The 16793-nt window shown below is 42.2% G+C and overlaps 1 protein-coding gene across 9 annotated transcripts in view; it reads left to right on the top strand.

Moving 5' to 3' along the window:
- The window catches only part of Scml4 (Scm polycomb group protein like 4), a 104282-nt gene that overhangs the window by 26349 nt on the left and 61140 nt on the right, over nt 1-16793 (top strand). The gene's annotated exons all lie outside the window — the stretch shown is intronic.

Here is a 16793-nt window from a genome sequence, read left to right on the forward strand (position 1 = left end):
TTAATATTTTAGGGTAAAAAAATGTTGAGTTGTGTGGTGGCTCCATTCCTGTTCTTTTTAGGAATCCCCATACTGATTTCCATGGTGGTTGTATTAATTTACAATCCCACCAACAGTGTAAAAGTTTTCCTTTTCCTCTCACATCTTCTCTAGCATGTGTGTGTGTGTGTGTGTGTGTGTGTGTGTGTGTGTTTTAGTTGTTGATGGACCTTTATTTTTATTTATTTTTTTGTGGTGCTGAGAATCAAACCCAGTGCATCACCTGTGCTAGACAAGTGCTCTACCCCTGAGCCACAACCCCTAGCATTTATTATTATTGATATTCTTAGTGTCTGCCATTCTAACTGGAGTGAGATGAAATCTCAGTGTAGTTTTGATTTTCATTTCCCTAATTGCTAAATATATAGAATATTTTTTTTCATATGTTTGTTGTCCCTTTGTATTTCTTCTTTTGAGAAGTGTCTGTTTAGCTCATTTGCTCATTTACTGATTGGTATTTGAAAGAACGATCAAGGCTCTTGTTGGAGAAAATGCCCATATTTATAGAGCCAGGGGTGGTTTGACAGTTATGACAGTTTAATGGTTGAACTGTCTGACAGTTGGCATGGGGTGGTTTCTGATTGGTGGGTAAGGATCATGTGAGCCATCAGGGCTAGTCTGATTGGTGGGTAAGGATCATGTGAGCCAGCAGGGCTCACCATTGGATGGCTCTTCTTGGGGGATGGGGAAGTTAATCTTTGGAGCTGGGGTGACTCCCAACAGTATTTGTGGGTTTTTTTGTTTTGTTTTGTTTTTTGAGTTCTTTATATATGCTACATATTAGTTCTCTGTCAGAAGAGTAGCTAACAAAGCTTTTCTCCCACTCTACAGGTTCTCCTTCATACTTCTGTTTCCTTTGTTGTGCAGAAGACTTTTAGTTTGATGTTCTCCCATTTATTAATTTTTGGTGTTATTTCCTGAGCTTTAGGAGTTCTATTTAGGAAGTCATTCCTGCTCCTATCAGTTGAAGTGTTGACCCTATGCCATTTTCTAGCAGTTGCAAAATTTCTGGACTAATCTCTAGATCTTTGATCCATTTTGAGTTGACCTGTGCAGGGTGCATGTTAGGGATCTAGTCCCATTCTTTTGCATATGGATAACCAATTTTTCCAGCACCATTTGTTTTAAAGGGTGTCTTCTCCCATGTGTGCTTTTGGAGCCTTTGTGAAGGGTCAGATGACTGTGTCTGTGTGGGTTTGTCTCTGTGTCCTGTATTTGGTTCTATTGGTTTATGTGTCTGTTTTTATCACTATAATATAATTTGAGGTCAGATATTGTGATGCCTCCAGCATTGCTTTTGTTGTTGTTTAGAATTGCTTTAGATATTCTGGGTTTTTTTCATTCTTGCAAATGAATTTTATTCCTTTTTTTCTAGTTCTGTGAAGAAAGTCATTGATGTTTTTATGGGGATTGCTTTGGGTCTATGTATGTCTTTTGACAATATGGCAACTTTAATCTGATTCTGCCTATCCATGAACATGGGAGTCTTTCCATCTTCTAGTGTCTTCTTTGGTTTCTTTATTCAGTGTTCTGTAATTATCTTTGCCAATGTCTTTCACTTCCTTGGTTAGTATTTTGGTTTTGAGGGTTTTTTTTTTAAGCTATTGTGTATGGAATTGTTTTTCTAATTTTTTTTCGGTGACATTATCAGTGTAGGAAAGCTATTGATTGTTGCATATTGGTTTTGTAGGAATTGGCCTTAACATGCAACATCTCCCACCTCAGCTGAAAACAAGGGCTCTGGAAGATGACACTCCCGGATCTTAGCAGCTCATATCTTATTAACCAGGGAGAGAAACTGGGTGGGCATGATTGCTGGTGAGATTCAGGCCCTTCTGAGCTATCATTCACACAGATTTGACAGAATTCTTCATCTGTATGGTAGGGACACATAATAATACTTGTTTTAAAAGCTTGTATGAGAATTTAGCAAAATAATATATGCATGTATCTGTTTCATTAATTCACTTATTTATTTATCTTCTATTTGTTGCCTTGTTGGTACTGTGAGGTGGGTCCTGGGTGTGTATACCAGGGACAGTACCCATAGCACTGGGGACACAGATTTGAGGGAATTAACTGACTGGAGAACTGGAACTACTGCCTTCCAGAGGTGGGGTGCTTCATAAAAGGCGTTGTTCCAGGAAGGCCCCAGGAGGCTTTGTGACAGCCTGGTCTACAGAGGCTCTGTCTTTGTGGCTGCTTCTCCAGGCAAACTGTAAGTGTGTACCAGGCTCAGAGCCATTCTGAGACTGAGATGGTGGGGGCGGTGGGGAAGCTGTGTGTTGATGATGTGGGACATGGAGACTCCAGCTGGACTAGGTCTGCACACAGCGGCCAATAGGACCTAACCACCATGCCACGGACCTGGGGGTGGGGAGATGAGAGCAAGTAGAGCTGGGCTGCGACTGGAGGAGGGGAGACGTGATGACAGCAGGTGCTCTGTAGTCATCCTCCTGAGAGTCCCCCTCCTGAGAGTGCCTGGGGAAGGCACTGTTCTGGGTTCCTCTTCACAGTCCAGTGCTCTGCACGGTGCCCCCACATAGCAGGTACTCAGAAATGCTGCTGAATGGTTGCAGGGAGGAGTAAGGGGAGAGTCTGTTTCTGGCCAGCATTTCCCTTTTGGGAGCCAAGAATTTGCTTTTGGACCCTTGTCTTTCAGTACTTGTGAAGCCTGAGGGGCCAACAGGCTGTGTGAGAGTGGCCACATGGGGACAGCAGCCAGAGGGGTAGTGACCTGCACACCATACCTGGTGGTATGATGCTGTGACCACCCTCACCAGGACAATTGAGGAGTCTTAATGACCCTTACTCATCAGAAGAAGCCAATTCAGCAGCATTTCGCTTTCCTTCCTGTAAGGTGGAGAAACTACACCCAGGGAGAACTTTCCTGGGCTCCTGTTCCACCACCTCCCCTTTACCCATTTTATTCTCAGACCTGGTGACAGCCCCAACATTCCTAGTATTTAAAGACCCTTGGATTTTCCTTGATGAAGATCAAGGGGAGAGCGAAATAGTCAGCAGTGACTTCATGTCCGGTGATGGCTGGTGCCAGTGGTTGGCATCCAGCACCTGCTTTTCCTATCAGCCTTCTTGCTTTATAGAGGGCTCTGAGCTTCTGATGCCAAGGTGTCACCAGCAGCTTCACTCCCATGCAGCGGGCACTGTTTAGATGAGCAACAGGACTAACGTGACACTCTGCAGGAAGAGACGAGCATGGCTTTGTCTGGACTCATTGGGTATATTTCTTTTGCTTGGCAAATAATAATAAATTGCCTTGTTGTGTGCTGTCTTTAGGGACACTACAAACAAGGTGGTCAGGAAATAGTGTTCCTGTGGACTCTGTTCTCTGCAAAAAGAACAAAAGAAAAGAATTATTTTTCTGGGAACAGCAGTAATGTCTATCCCACGGGGGTCTGCAGATGACAGTGTGCTCTCATGGCCATTTTCTCACTGGATCCTCATGGCAACCTGGTGGACGTGGCAAGTACTGGAATTCCTGTTTGATAGATGGGGACCCTGAAGCCCGAGGTCATCTGCCAGTCTAATTACTGCCCACTTTGACTCAAGGATCAGCTCTCCTGATCCTTGCAGAAACATGGTCCTAGTCTATTGGGGAAGGAAGCAAAGCTTTCAGTTATCAAACAGAGGAACAATATCTGTTTCAAGATAGCTATACTTGCTCTTGCTTTTCACCTCTAACATACATCTTTCCTCAACCTGCAGAAGAGGTGGGGCCGTTGGTTCCAGTGCCATTCTCATGTTTCTTTTATGCTGTTTCTTGCTCCCATGGGCCCAAGATGTTGTATCTTTCTTAGTCTTCCAGGGCAGACATGGAGTTGCTACATCTCATTATATAGTTTCCACAAAGTACTTCAGCTACTTTGGTGTTTTCCAGAGAATATCACATTGTAGCGATCCTAGTCACACATTGCTGTACTTCAGAATGAACAACTTCAGAATGCCTGAACATCTGTATGAAATATTTGTGTCGGGAAGACTGCTGTCTAAAGAAGCCCCGTCCTGGAGGAATTCATCAGCCTTCGAAGCTGGTGAAAGGATTCCTACTGAGTAAGGTGCTGACAGGCAGAGTTGTGATTAGTGTTATTTGAACCTTGTTGCTTCATTGTTGAAGTTTTAAGGATTTTTCTTAGCATAATATTTGAAAGGAATCTAGGTATACAGTTGGTTTATACCCCACTAGACCATCTGGAAAAGAGAGTTTGCTTTAGATAAAAGTAGATAAAAGTTTGAACTAGAAACAACCCAAACACCAAACCACTAGTGTTTTCTCAAAACTAAATGTAAATTATAAATAGAGAACAAAACAGGAAACAGTGGTTTGCTGAAAAAGAAAGTAGTACTTGTAGCTTGTAGCTGCCCTACAAAGTGCTTTCCCTTACACCACGTTCAGAGACAGAGTGAGAGAAAGTCTCTGGCCGCGGCCTCCTTAGCAGAGACCAGCACCTTCAATGAGTGCTGTCTTGCTACTGCTGCTCTATTTTTTTCCAACCTTTAACAAACATCTGGGTGCCTCCATGTGCTGTAGGCACTGATAAATAACTGCACTGTTCCCTGCACCCAGTTGTCTGGGGGCCAGCGAGTTATTGGGTTATCTTACACCCCCTCGGCTTTCACTTAGTGTCAGTGCCATCTCTTTTAGCCTACAGACATGTGAAGATGTGGCTTTAGGGGGGGTTTCCCTCCTGTCCCCCTAACTAGCTCCAGGGTGGACCCTGGGAGACAGCTGTAGGGGTTTGTGCAAAGAGCCCTGGGGTGGACTTCGAGTTCTGTCCACGGATGGGCAGTCCTCACGTAACCCTTCCAGGCCACGCTCCTCCTCTCTAAATCCAAGGGCAGTCATGCATATCTCAGAACCATGGTGAAAATTAAGACATGGGTAAGTGTAGATGTGTTTTGGCAGCATGTGACAAGCTGGGTCTTGCTGGGTGGCCTTTTTCTTGGAAAGTGGCTATTGGGTCTTCCATGGGTGGAGCTCTGGCCACTACTAACAAATAGAAGCAAATGCCCTGAACTGGGCTGGGGAGTGGGAAGATTCCTGGAAGAGGGGCAGTCCTGACCATCCTTCATTCATTCAATGACCATTAGTTAAGACCCTAAGATGTGCAGACTGTGAACTAGGTGGGGATGTGTGGATCACAATGTAGTGCTTCCTTCAAGGGGCCCAGGTATATTGGGAGGAATAGACATAGATTTGAATAAATGGAATAACGTGTTGTAGGTGCTGAGGTGGAACTATCTCAACCTTAACCCAGGGAAGGAGGTGGAATAGAATAATTCTGCCCGGGTAGCAACTTCCAAGCAGAGCTCTAGGGAAGGAGCTCTGGAAAGCTACCTCTCTGAGGAGCACAAGTCTTTGAAGGTGGCTCCTTTTCATCTATTCAAGGGGAAAGGATTCACATGTCAGGCAGAAACTGATACCTGAAGGAGAGAGGAGACAGTCCTGTCTCTTGAAAAGTAACATCCTTAGACAAAACCGTAAGTAGGGCTCCAAAGAGAGGCTTCAGAGACCTGTTGTGATTCAGCTCCTACCTTGAGTTCTTGTTCTTCTTTAGGTTCTAACTCAGAGGAGGCCGCTTTCATTGTTATTTCCAAGCCCACAAAAACTTCTGGGAGAAGCTAGAGAAGGCAAGTGGGACCCAGGGGCTGTACACAGGGAGCCTTTGGCTTAGGGGTCCTCTAAGGTCATCAGCAAAGGCAACTCCAGCATGCAGGGGCCTAGTGAGGTCAGGTAGACAGGAACTGTCAGGCTAACCCATGACATAGGCTCTGACTGTCCCTGTTTTGGGGACCCTGAAAAACCTCAGTCCCTCAGAACCACTTTGCTTTGCATACCCTGGGCTCTTTGGTCCTCATCCTCACATGAGTTGCTTCACAGCTGTCCTTCTACCATGTCTGTGTGAGTGTCTCTTCTTCACTGCCCAGTGGTTAGCTTCTAAAGGCAGGGGGGGAGCCTAGGGAACTGGCTAAACCATAGAACCCCAATGACCTGGCAGGTTTTCACACAGGCCACGCAGGAAAGGATTGACCACAGCTCAGCTGAGTCTGGCAGAAGGCCCGTGACCTCCCAGAGCATGAGACTGTGGGAGGCTCATGAGCAGCTGCTCCCAGGCCTTTTACCACTTGTCTCCCAACCTGTCCAGGCAGCCATCATTAAACAGGTTTTCTTGGTCTCCTGGTGCTGGTGGAAAGTGAGATTTTCTGCCTCGCCCTGCTTAGGGTATAGCTATAAAACTGCTTAGCTTCATCTTGAAAACAACTCTGCAGCAACAGGGCGCCATATTGCTTGTGAGGCAAGCATCTTGGCCCTTTTGTGTCTGTGTTGTCCAGGGACAGTGACATGAAGGGAGTCTGTGCTCTTCTGGCATTTTCTGTCAGTTCAGTGAGAAGCTGTTCCAGTCTAAATAAGGTTGGTTGTTTCTTTTACCAGTTGAATCTATCAGTTTTGCTCAATGGGAGTTTGGAGATCTAAGCCTACACAGATGAGGGGGCTGAGGCCCACTATGGTGAAATGACTTGTGCACCTCTCTAGGTAAGAGTAGGGCCAGCCCTGGAGCCCAGTCCTGGGGTCATTTCCATTAGCACCTAATACTGAGCCTCCTATGCCATAAATGTCCACTGAGATGGTTGCTGGTTTGGTCAACTGAATCATTGGGTTATGATTGATGCAAATGCACATACCATGGGACATGATAAGTGTAGCACCCACATATTGACTTGTGATCTGTGATCTGTGATCTTTTCAGGCTTCAGAGCACCTGACCCCACCCACCTCCTACACACCAATGCAGCTGAGCCTGGAGAATCAACAATAGCAGATCAGAGCCTCTCACTCATTTAGATTGAGTGTGTTTGTTTTGCTTTTGGAACACATACAGAATGCAAAAGTTAGAAAACAGCTTACAGAGAAAAACCCCTTTCTGTCTCCAGTCTCTGGGCCCCTAGTTTTCCTCCTTATGCCAGCAAGACACAATTGCTACTATCTCAAAAACACTCACACGGACACTTTATGTATCTATAAACATAGACAATGGCCTCCCCTTGTCAACAGGGGACACATTCTAAGACCCCCAGTGGACGCCTAAAACTATGGAGAGTACTGAACCCTATGTATACTATTTTCCCTACAGTGATGATGTTTGATTTATACATTGGCCTCAGTAAGATATTAACAATAATACATAATAATAAAATAAAATAATTATGACAATATAAAAGTTGTGGGAATATGGTTTCTCTTTCTTTTGAAATATCTTAATTCCTCGTTGCACTATAGTAGTATTTTCAGACCGCGGTTGAGCAAGGGTAAGTGAAACCACAGAAAGTGAAATTGCAGGTGGAGGGGAACCGCTGTGTGCATGTATGGATGTGTATGTATCTGTGTGTGTGTCTTCCTCCCCTGCTATTTGCTAGCATGCTATACATGCCACTATATAAGTTTAAACAGTTATCTTAAAGGTCATTCTCTCTCCTTTTTCTTATCCATGAGTCTGCTGGCCACATCAATGGCAGAAAGCGTCACATGTTCTTCTCTAGGTCCCTTCTTACAACCATGGGTTTGCCTGTAGGCATATCTCAACTGTGGCCACAGAGAAGCAGACTCCATCCTTTGAAAAAGCAGGGAAAGTTCGGTGCAGTGGCTCACATCTGTAATCCCAGCACTTGGACTGAAGCAGGAGGATCAAAGCTAGCCTCGGCAACTTAGTGAGGCCATGAGCAACTTTGCAACACCCTGTCTCAAAATAAAATATAAAAAACTGGCTGAGGATGTGGCTCAGTGGTTAAGCCCCTCTGGGTTCAATCCCTGGTATTGCCCCCACACCCCTGCAAAAAGAAAAAAAAAAGGCAGAAAAGACAGGCAATGCCCTACAGAGCCTTTCTTATAAGGTTCCCATTCTATCTGGTCTTTAATGACCTGTCTAAAGGGCAGGAAAATGCCTCCTTTGCACATATGTCTGTCAGGGATTAAGCAGGAAATGTCTTTAGTATTTAAGACATTTAGTATTGACTGCACAGAAATGGCCACACAGTCATGGAGGCTGGGCACTCGGTTGTAACCACTCCAAGGTTCAAGGGGTCAAGGGAAAGGTGGCATGGCAAAAGCTAGGGCCAGGTCATCCACCAAAGGTCGGGACTTTGGGGGCCTGTCTGTACAGCCTGGAGCCAGAGGAGAGGCTGCTCCTGATAGAGACCTAGAGAAGCAAAGAGAAGGGTGCCAGTTCCCCGGCTTCACCCATCCCCATTCCCCCCCACCCAAGGTCAGGCCACCTCCTCCCACTGGGCAGACCAGCCAGCAGCCTGCTGTCACAGGAACCAGGGGAACCAGCTTGAGGGAACAGCCCCCTTTGTGAGGAATGTAAGGAGGCAAACAGGCTCAGGATCAACACACAGAATCTCCATAGTGCTGTCTCCTAAAAGGGTGTCAACTGAAGCACAGGGCCGGCCAGTGTGGGGACTTGATTTAGAAAGAAGGATGGACACCTGAAGCTAGGAGGTGGCATGGTCAGTTCTTCCTGAGCCTGACACCTGCTTTTCCTGGCCTTCTGAGGAGCAGCTCCAGGCCAGTGGGCCCAACGGCAGTGCTGGGGGCTGTAGGCAGTCTTCTCTCCTCTTCCTGGGCTGGCTAAGGGAATGGGGGCCCTAGAAAATAAGGAGGCTTCTACTACAGCTGAGCAGCTGTCCAGCCACTGAATTCTTCACACCTTTGTGGTGCGCCGTGTGTGTGTGTGTGTGTGTGTGTGTGTGTGTGTGTGTGTGTGTGTGTATCTTTCCTCCTTCCCCTTAAATAGATGGCTTTCTATTGCCCTGGCTGCTGTACTAGTACTGGGGGCAGGGAATTTTCCAGCAATCAGGGGTGGAGGCTGTGCTAGGGTCAGCCTAGGGTGAGTGGAGTTGGCAGGCATTTCCCTCACAGCACATGGCCCAGTACAAGGACCCAGGGAGCTCCTGGCACCCCACCATCCACAGAGTGAGATTTCTGGTTTTACCTGTGGAGAAGGCACTGGGGTACTGATGAGGCACATCTAGAAGCTTTGACTCTGGGTTGAAGGTACATGTCTGCAAACTATGATGCCTCTAAAGATCTCCTGCAGATTCGTCATATTTGCTTGTTCTGCTAAACTCTCTTTCTACCTAGTTATTATGTGGGAAAATGGGTCAATCAGTTTCTTTTATTCCCAGGGCAATTCCTATTTTTCAAGAACAAGTTGACTTATTTACAATTTTTTTTGTATTTATTCATCTCTATTTAGATATATAGAGACAAATGCATATCAGTAATTAATGGAATGACATAACTATACATAAGTTTGCCGTATTTACCAAAATCAACTAAGATAAATTATATTTTATTTTGTTAATTCTTCAATTGTATTAAAATAATTATAGTCTGGTATACTTTATCTAAGACTTTTGAGTATAAAAAAGAACTTATTGCCTTTCACAATTTATTTAAATTTGCTACATTACAATTATGAACAAATTATTACAACTTGTCTATCCTCTTAGCACCACCCCTGATATCCTTAAAATTATCCTTGTTCTGATAGTAATTTGCTGTTCAAAGCTAATCCTGACCCTTCTCTGTCCTCCATACCTGGTTTTATTTATGGAATAAATAAAAAATGGAAATAGTATCAGAGAACAAAATTTAAGTGCTAGGAATGCGTAGTACATTTGAGTATTGGATTTGGCTCCTGTCAGTCAAATTTAACATCAGAATTAGGAAAAAATATGTATTAAAAATGTATTTTCTCAATTTAACAAATGATATTGCTGTTCTGATTCTTATGAAGATTTTGTTGACCTTTAAAGTATTCTATTATATTGGACATATTTATATCCAAATGTATTAGATATATTTCTAGATATTCCCCAGCTCCATCCGTTTTACCAAATTTTAAAATATGAAGGAACACTTCTGATTGTAGCCATCTCACCATTAGCTTAAGTGAGATGGCTGGAATCCATGGTTCACTCTGCAGGTGTGATTCTGTACCAGGTACCATGACAATCAGACTAGCATATGAAACATGGTCCCTGGCCTCTGTGAATAGACAGAAATCATTTTGTGTATAAAATAATGAAAAAGCTATATTAGTCATAATTTTAGAAGTGCTTGCTAAAACTTGTAGTCAGACAATAGGTGGTGAAGGAGTTGAGAGACCAGTGTGTGGAGGAGGAATGGTCTCTGCACAAAAGAGCTTGGGCCACCTTGGAGAACAGCAGAATTTAGACAGAAGCCAAGGTGCATCTTTATCATTGGAAACCACCCCAAGTACAGCATTCACATGCATGTGAGGCTACTGGTAGAGAATCACACCAGAGATGTCAGCTCATGGTGAATTCAACATGGAGCCTCAGAACGAGAGAAAATAGGATTGAGGTTGTGTTTTTTAAAAAATTTGTTCTAATTAGTTATACATGACAGTAGAAATGGAGTATAATTTCTCATTCTTCAGGTTGTACGTGATGTAGGACCACACAGGTCATGTAGTCATACATGCACATAGTAAAATAATGTCTGATACATTCTACAATCCTTCTTACCCTCATACCCCCTACCCCCTACCCTCCCTTCACTCCCCTTTACCTCATTCAAAGTAACTCTATTCTTCCCTAGCGCCTCCCCTCACTTATTGTGAATTAGCATCTGCATATTAGCAAAACCATTTGGCCTTTGGTTTTTTGGGATTGGTCATTTCGCTTAGCATGATATTCCCCAGCTCCATCCATTTTACCAGCAAATGCATCATTTCATTCTTCTTTTTTATTAAGGCTGAGTAATATTCCATTGTGTATATTTACTACATTTTCTTTATCCATTTATCTTTTGAAGGACACCTAGGTTGGTTCCATAGTTTAGCTATTGTGAATTGAGCTGCCATAAACATTGATGTGGCTGTGTCTCTGTAGTATGCTGATTTTTAAATCCTTTAGGTATAAACTGAGGATTGAGATAGCTGGGCCAAATGGTGGTTCCATTCCAAGTTTTCTGAGGAATCTCCATAATGTTTTCCATAGTGGTTGCACCAATTTGCATCCCCATCAGCAATGTGTGAGTGTGCTTCCCCCACCCCCCCCCACCCCCCGACATCCTCAATAACATTTATTGTTGCTTGTATTCTTAGTAATTGCCATTCTCACTGGAGTAAGATGAAGTCTTAGAGTAGTTTTGATTGGCATTTCTAGAGATGATGAACATTTTTTTATGTTTATTGATCAATTGTATTTCTTCTTCTGTGAAGTGTCTGTTCAATTCCTTACCCCATTTATTGATTGGGTTATTTGGGAGTTTTTTGGTGTGAAGTTTCTTGAGTTTTTTTATATATACTGGAGATTAATGCTGTATCTGAGGTGCATGTGATAAAAATTTTCTCCCATTCTGTAGGGTCACTCTTCACATTCTTGATTGTTTCCTTTGCTGAGAAGAAGCTTTTTAGTTTGAATCCATCCCATCATTGATCCTTGATTTTACTTCTTGCCCTTTAGCTGTCTTGTTAATGAATTCAGATTCTAGGCTGACTTGGTGAAGATTTTGGCCTACTTTTTCTTCTATTAGGCACAGGATCTCTGGTCTAGTACTTTTTGATCCACTTTGAGTTGAGTTCCTTCAGGGTGACATATAGGGGTTTAATTTCATTTTGTTACACGTGGATTTTCAATTTTCCCAGCACCATTTGTTGAATACCCTACCTTTTTCCAGTGAATGTTTTTGGCGCCTTTGTCTAGTATGAGATAACTGTAATTATGTGGGGTTGTCTCTGTCTTTTGTTCTGTACCATTGGTCTCCACGACTGTTTTGGAGCCAATACCATGTCATTATTGTTACTATAGCTCTGTAGTATATTTTAAGTTCTTGTATTGGGTGATTCCTGCTTCACTCTTCTTGCTAGGGATTGCTTTGGCTATTCTGGATCTCTTATTTTTGCAAATGAATTTCATGATTGCTTTTTCTATGAAGAATATCATTTGATAGGAATTGCATTAAATCTGTATAACACTTTTGGTAGCCTTGTCATTTTGACAGTGTTAATTCTGCCTATCCAAGAGCATGGGGGTCTTTCCATCTTCTAAGGTCTTCTTCAATTTGAGGTTGTGTTTTTGAAACAACAGTGAGAAAGACCATTACACTGGTGCCAGGATCCCTTTCCATGAAAATAATAGGAGGGAATGATTTAGAGATCAGTGAAGACTAGGGATTCTGTAACTATCTCCCCTCATGCTTTTAGGACCAAAAGAAAATCACTGATCTTGTTTCCAGTTGGGGTGGCCCACCCTGAAACATACCTGCATGTATCTGCTCTATCTCCAGCTCCATGCATTTAGCCTGCTCTGCTCTGCCTGGGAAAATCCTAGTTGTGATGTCACCTTCTTGTGCTCTTTCTGTCCCTGTCCCTCACAAACCTGCTAAGAACTGCTTTCTTTCTATGAAGCTCTCGTAACAGTTAATAAGCCCCATGTTGTCCCACCTACTTGCACATTCATATTGCCTTTCTCCATCTCCTCCTCCTCCTCCTCCTATATCTCCTTTTTCTTCTTCTCTTTCTTCCTTCTGCTTTCCTACAGATGGTGACTGTCAGGGCCATGTGTCTTATTTACTCTCATCTGTGAGCCCAGTGCCTAAGCACAGTAGTTGACACTCAGGGCCTATTCAACAGATGTTTGTGGGCTAAATTAGTAAACTAATGAATGACAGAATGAGTGGATAAATGAATAAATGCCTCAGGATAACTCCAGAATGACTCAGGGGCCCTATGGGATTGATGTATACTTGGATTTGGTCTTTTGTTGATCTTTATCTTAATGAAGCACCATTAGCCAGGACCTTGGTTTCTATGTAATAGAAAGATTGAGGGGTAATATGTGATCCCAAATTCAGAGACCAGACCTTAGTTTCTCTTGGTTTCACTTGTGATATTTTTACTCAGGCCTTGCTTTGATAAGAAGGGGGAGACTTAGGAAACAAGCAGTAAATCACTAGGTTTAATATGCCCAGTCAGCCTTTGACAACCTCTCACAGTTTGTAACTTGGAGACGTAGTGATTTGATGATTAGGCTGTTCTCGGGACAGAATCTTTTCAGGTTTGCTAGAGCTTCTTGTGCCATAGTGACTTCCAAATCCAACCCCAATGGAGGCAGTCTGTCCTGAAGTCCACAAATGAAAGCAGAGCAATTCAGAAGTATAAAGGCCTTGAGAATTTTGCAACTTTGCAAGTTGTTTATATATTTGGTTGTATCAAATTATGTATCTGTAGATAGGATGTCCTTGGATTACATTTGAGGTCTTTGAAAATCTTTGGAGATGGAAGAAATCTTTGGTGGAAGGGAAATCACCCAGTTGTCACCTGGTCCCTCATTGGAAGGTCCTGGAGGCAGGCTGTGTCAAGAAGGACAAGAGTACCAAGCTGGTTCTCTCGAGGTCCAGAAAAGCAGCCTGTCTACTGTCGGTTATGGATCATCTTCTCAGCTCAGAGACAACCTTCTCTGATATTTTTGGCAAAATAGCCCTTTTGGCCTTTTTATTATTTTTCTTTGGCATGTTAAAGCAGGGGCCTTGGAGTCCTGTGGCTAGGGAACCAAAACCATAGGAAAACAAAAGGCCATTTAGAGGAGCATAAAAATCCAATAGAAACTTCCAGAGAATAAGAATCATTCACTCCTTGTTCATTTGTTTTTTTTTTTTGTTTTTTTTTTTTAATTTTTTATTGTTGGCTGTTCAAAACATTACATAGTTCTTGATATATCATATTTCACAATTTGATTCAAGTGGGTTATGAGCTCCCATTTTTACCCCCTATACAGATTGCAGAATCACATCAGTTACACATCCATTGATTTACATATTGCCATACTAGTGTCTGTTGTATTCTGCTGTCTTTCCTATCCTCTACTATCCCCCCTCCCCTCCCCTCCCCTCCCCTCCCCTCCCCTCTTCTCTCTCTGCCCCCTTTACTGACATTCGTTTGTCCCCCTTGTATTATTTTTCCCCTTCCCCTCACTTCCTCTTGTATGTACTTTTGTATACCTCTGAGGGTCTCCTTCCATTTCCATGCATTTTCCCTTCTCTCTCCCTTTCCCTCCCACCTCTCATCCCTGTTTAATGTTAATCTTCTTCTCATGCTCTTCGACCCTACTCTGTTCTTAGCTACTCTCCTTATATCAAAGAAGACATTTGACATTTGTTTTTTAGGGATTGGCTAGCTTCACTTAGCATAATCTGCTCTAATGCCATCCATTTCCCTGTAAATTCTATGATTTTGTCATTTTTTAATGCAGAGTAATACTCCATTGTGTATAAATGCCACATTTTTTTTATCCATTCATCCATTGAAGGGCATCTAGGTTGGTTCCACAGTCTAGCTATTGTGAATTGTGCTGCTATGAACATCGATGTAGCAGTGTCCCTGTAGCATGCTCTTTTTAGGTCTTTAGGGAATAGACCGAGAAGGGGAATAGCTGGGTCAAATGGTGGCTCCATTCCCAGCTTTCCAAGAAATCTCCATACTGCTTTCCAAATTGGCTGCACCAATTTGCAGTCCCACCAGCAATGTACAAGTGTACCCTTTTCCCCACATCCTCGCCAGCACTTGTTGTTGTTTGACTTCATAATGGCTGCCAATCTAACTGGAGTGAGATGGTATCTTAGGGTGGTTTTGATTTGCATTTCTCTGACTGTTAGAGATGGTGAGCATTTTTTCATGTACTTGTTGATTGACTGTATGTCCTCCTCTGAGAAGTGTCTGTTCAGGTCCTTGGCCCATTTGTTGATTGGGTTGTTTGTTCTCTTATTGTCTAATTCTTTGAGCTCTTTGTATACTCTGGATATTAGGGCTCTATCTGAAGTGTGAGGAGTAAAGATTTGTTCCCAGGATGTAGGCTCTCTATTTACCTCTCTTATTGTATCTTTTGCTGAGAAAAAACTTTTTAGTTTGAGTAAGTCCCATTTGTTGATTCTAGTTATTAACTTTTGTGCTATGGGTGTCAAGAAAAAGTTGGCTACGATCTACAGTCGGTGGGGTCGGGCTCCAAATTCCTCATTTGTTTTCTTTATATAATTTTCCTACTTCTGATTTTAAAAATTCAAATGGTGCAAAATGATACAAAGAAAGAGAAAAACATCTTTTATTAACTTTCTGCCTGGAGACAATTGCCATCAGCCTTTTGATGGTCCTCTTTGTTAGACCTCTTTCTATGCCTAATCCCACCAATTTAACTATGTCTCTATCCATAAAAAACATATGGAGAGAATCATACTAGGCACGTCATCTGCAATTTTCATGTATGCATGTGTGTATGTACAGGCTTATACACAAACACATATTTAAAATTACAAAGCATTCCACATTATGAAGGTGAAATAATATACCAAATCATGGTTGTTTTGAGGGACATTTTGATTGCTTTCAATATCTCACGATTATAAGTAATGCTGTGATGAGTACCCTTGGCCATATATCTTTATTCTGTTTTGTTTTGTTTTTTTAAACAATACATCTTTAGGAGTAATAAGGTTAGATCAGGATGTTTGCACATATAAAGTTTGTATTTTTTGGCGGGGAGGTTTCTGGGTATTGAACTCAGGGGTACTCTACCACTGAGCCACAACCCCAGACCTATTTTGTATTTTATTTAGAGACAGGGTCTCACTGAGTTGCTTAGGGCCTGAGTTTGCTGAGACTGGCTTTGAACTCACAATCCTCCTGTCTCAGACATTACATGCCTGAGCCACCGCACACATATAAAAATTTTTAAGTGGCATTCAATTGTCCTGCAGAAAGGCTAGCCAATTTCCACACCTGCCAACAATAAGTGGGAGTGCCTTTCCTGTCACCCCTTGACCAACGTGGAGTGTTGTCAAGGGTTTCTACATTTATCAATCTGATAACAGACAAATGACACCTCTGAGGAGTTACCAGTCAAATTTCCAATCTTTTCTAGTGATAATTGGCTATTTGTTTTCTCTCTCTCTTGCTGAAATTATCTGTGTCCTTTGCCCATTGTTCTATTGAGGGGTTCACTTTAATTCAATTATTTGAGTTTTTTGTATTAACCTTTTGTTGGTGCCATATGTAACAAATATTTTCTTTAGCTTGTCATTTATTTTCGATCTTTTTCATGATTTTGCTATTGCGTGTCATGTAGTCATTTCTATGGGTCTTCCTGGATCTGCTTCCTGGGTTTTCTACACACTTAGCTCATCTTTATCCTAAAAGTATAAAAATACAAAAATGTTGACTCATTATCTTTAGTACTTGCTATTTCTTTTTATATGTATATATTTAAGTTGTGAGTATCACTAGTATTTTTTTGCTGAAATATAGCTGAAGTTTGATTTATTTCTAAATGCCAATTGTCCATAAATTATTTATCGAAATTTCCTGTGTTGATATGGAATGTTACCAATTTTTTTTTTTAGAAATCAATTTTTTTTTGTTTTTGTTTTCAGAAATGGAAATTTAAAGTGTGTAATTACTGAACTACCTACTTCACTTGGTCCAATTGCTACTCCTGTACTGTACTGCTGCCAAAGCAGTGGGTTTTTTAAAAAAATATTTATTTTTAAGTTGTAGTTGGACACAACGCCTTTATTTTATTTATTTTTATGTGTGCTGAGGATCGAACCCAGGGCCTCACACGTGCTAGGTGAGCACTCTACTGCTGAGTCACAATCCCAGCCCCATGCAGTGGTTTTATAATACATTTTAGTAAACATCAGGTTGAATCGCCTTCAC

This window comes from Marmota flaviventris, chromosome 6, assembly GCF_047511675.1.
Source record: "Marmota flaviventris isolate mMarFla1 chromosome 6, mMarFla1.hap1, whole genome shotgun sequence".
Lineage (NCBI taxonomy): Eukaryota > Metazoa > Chordata > Mammalia > Rodentia > Sciuridae > Marmota > Marmota flaviventris.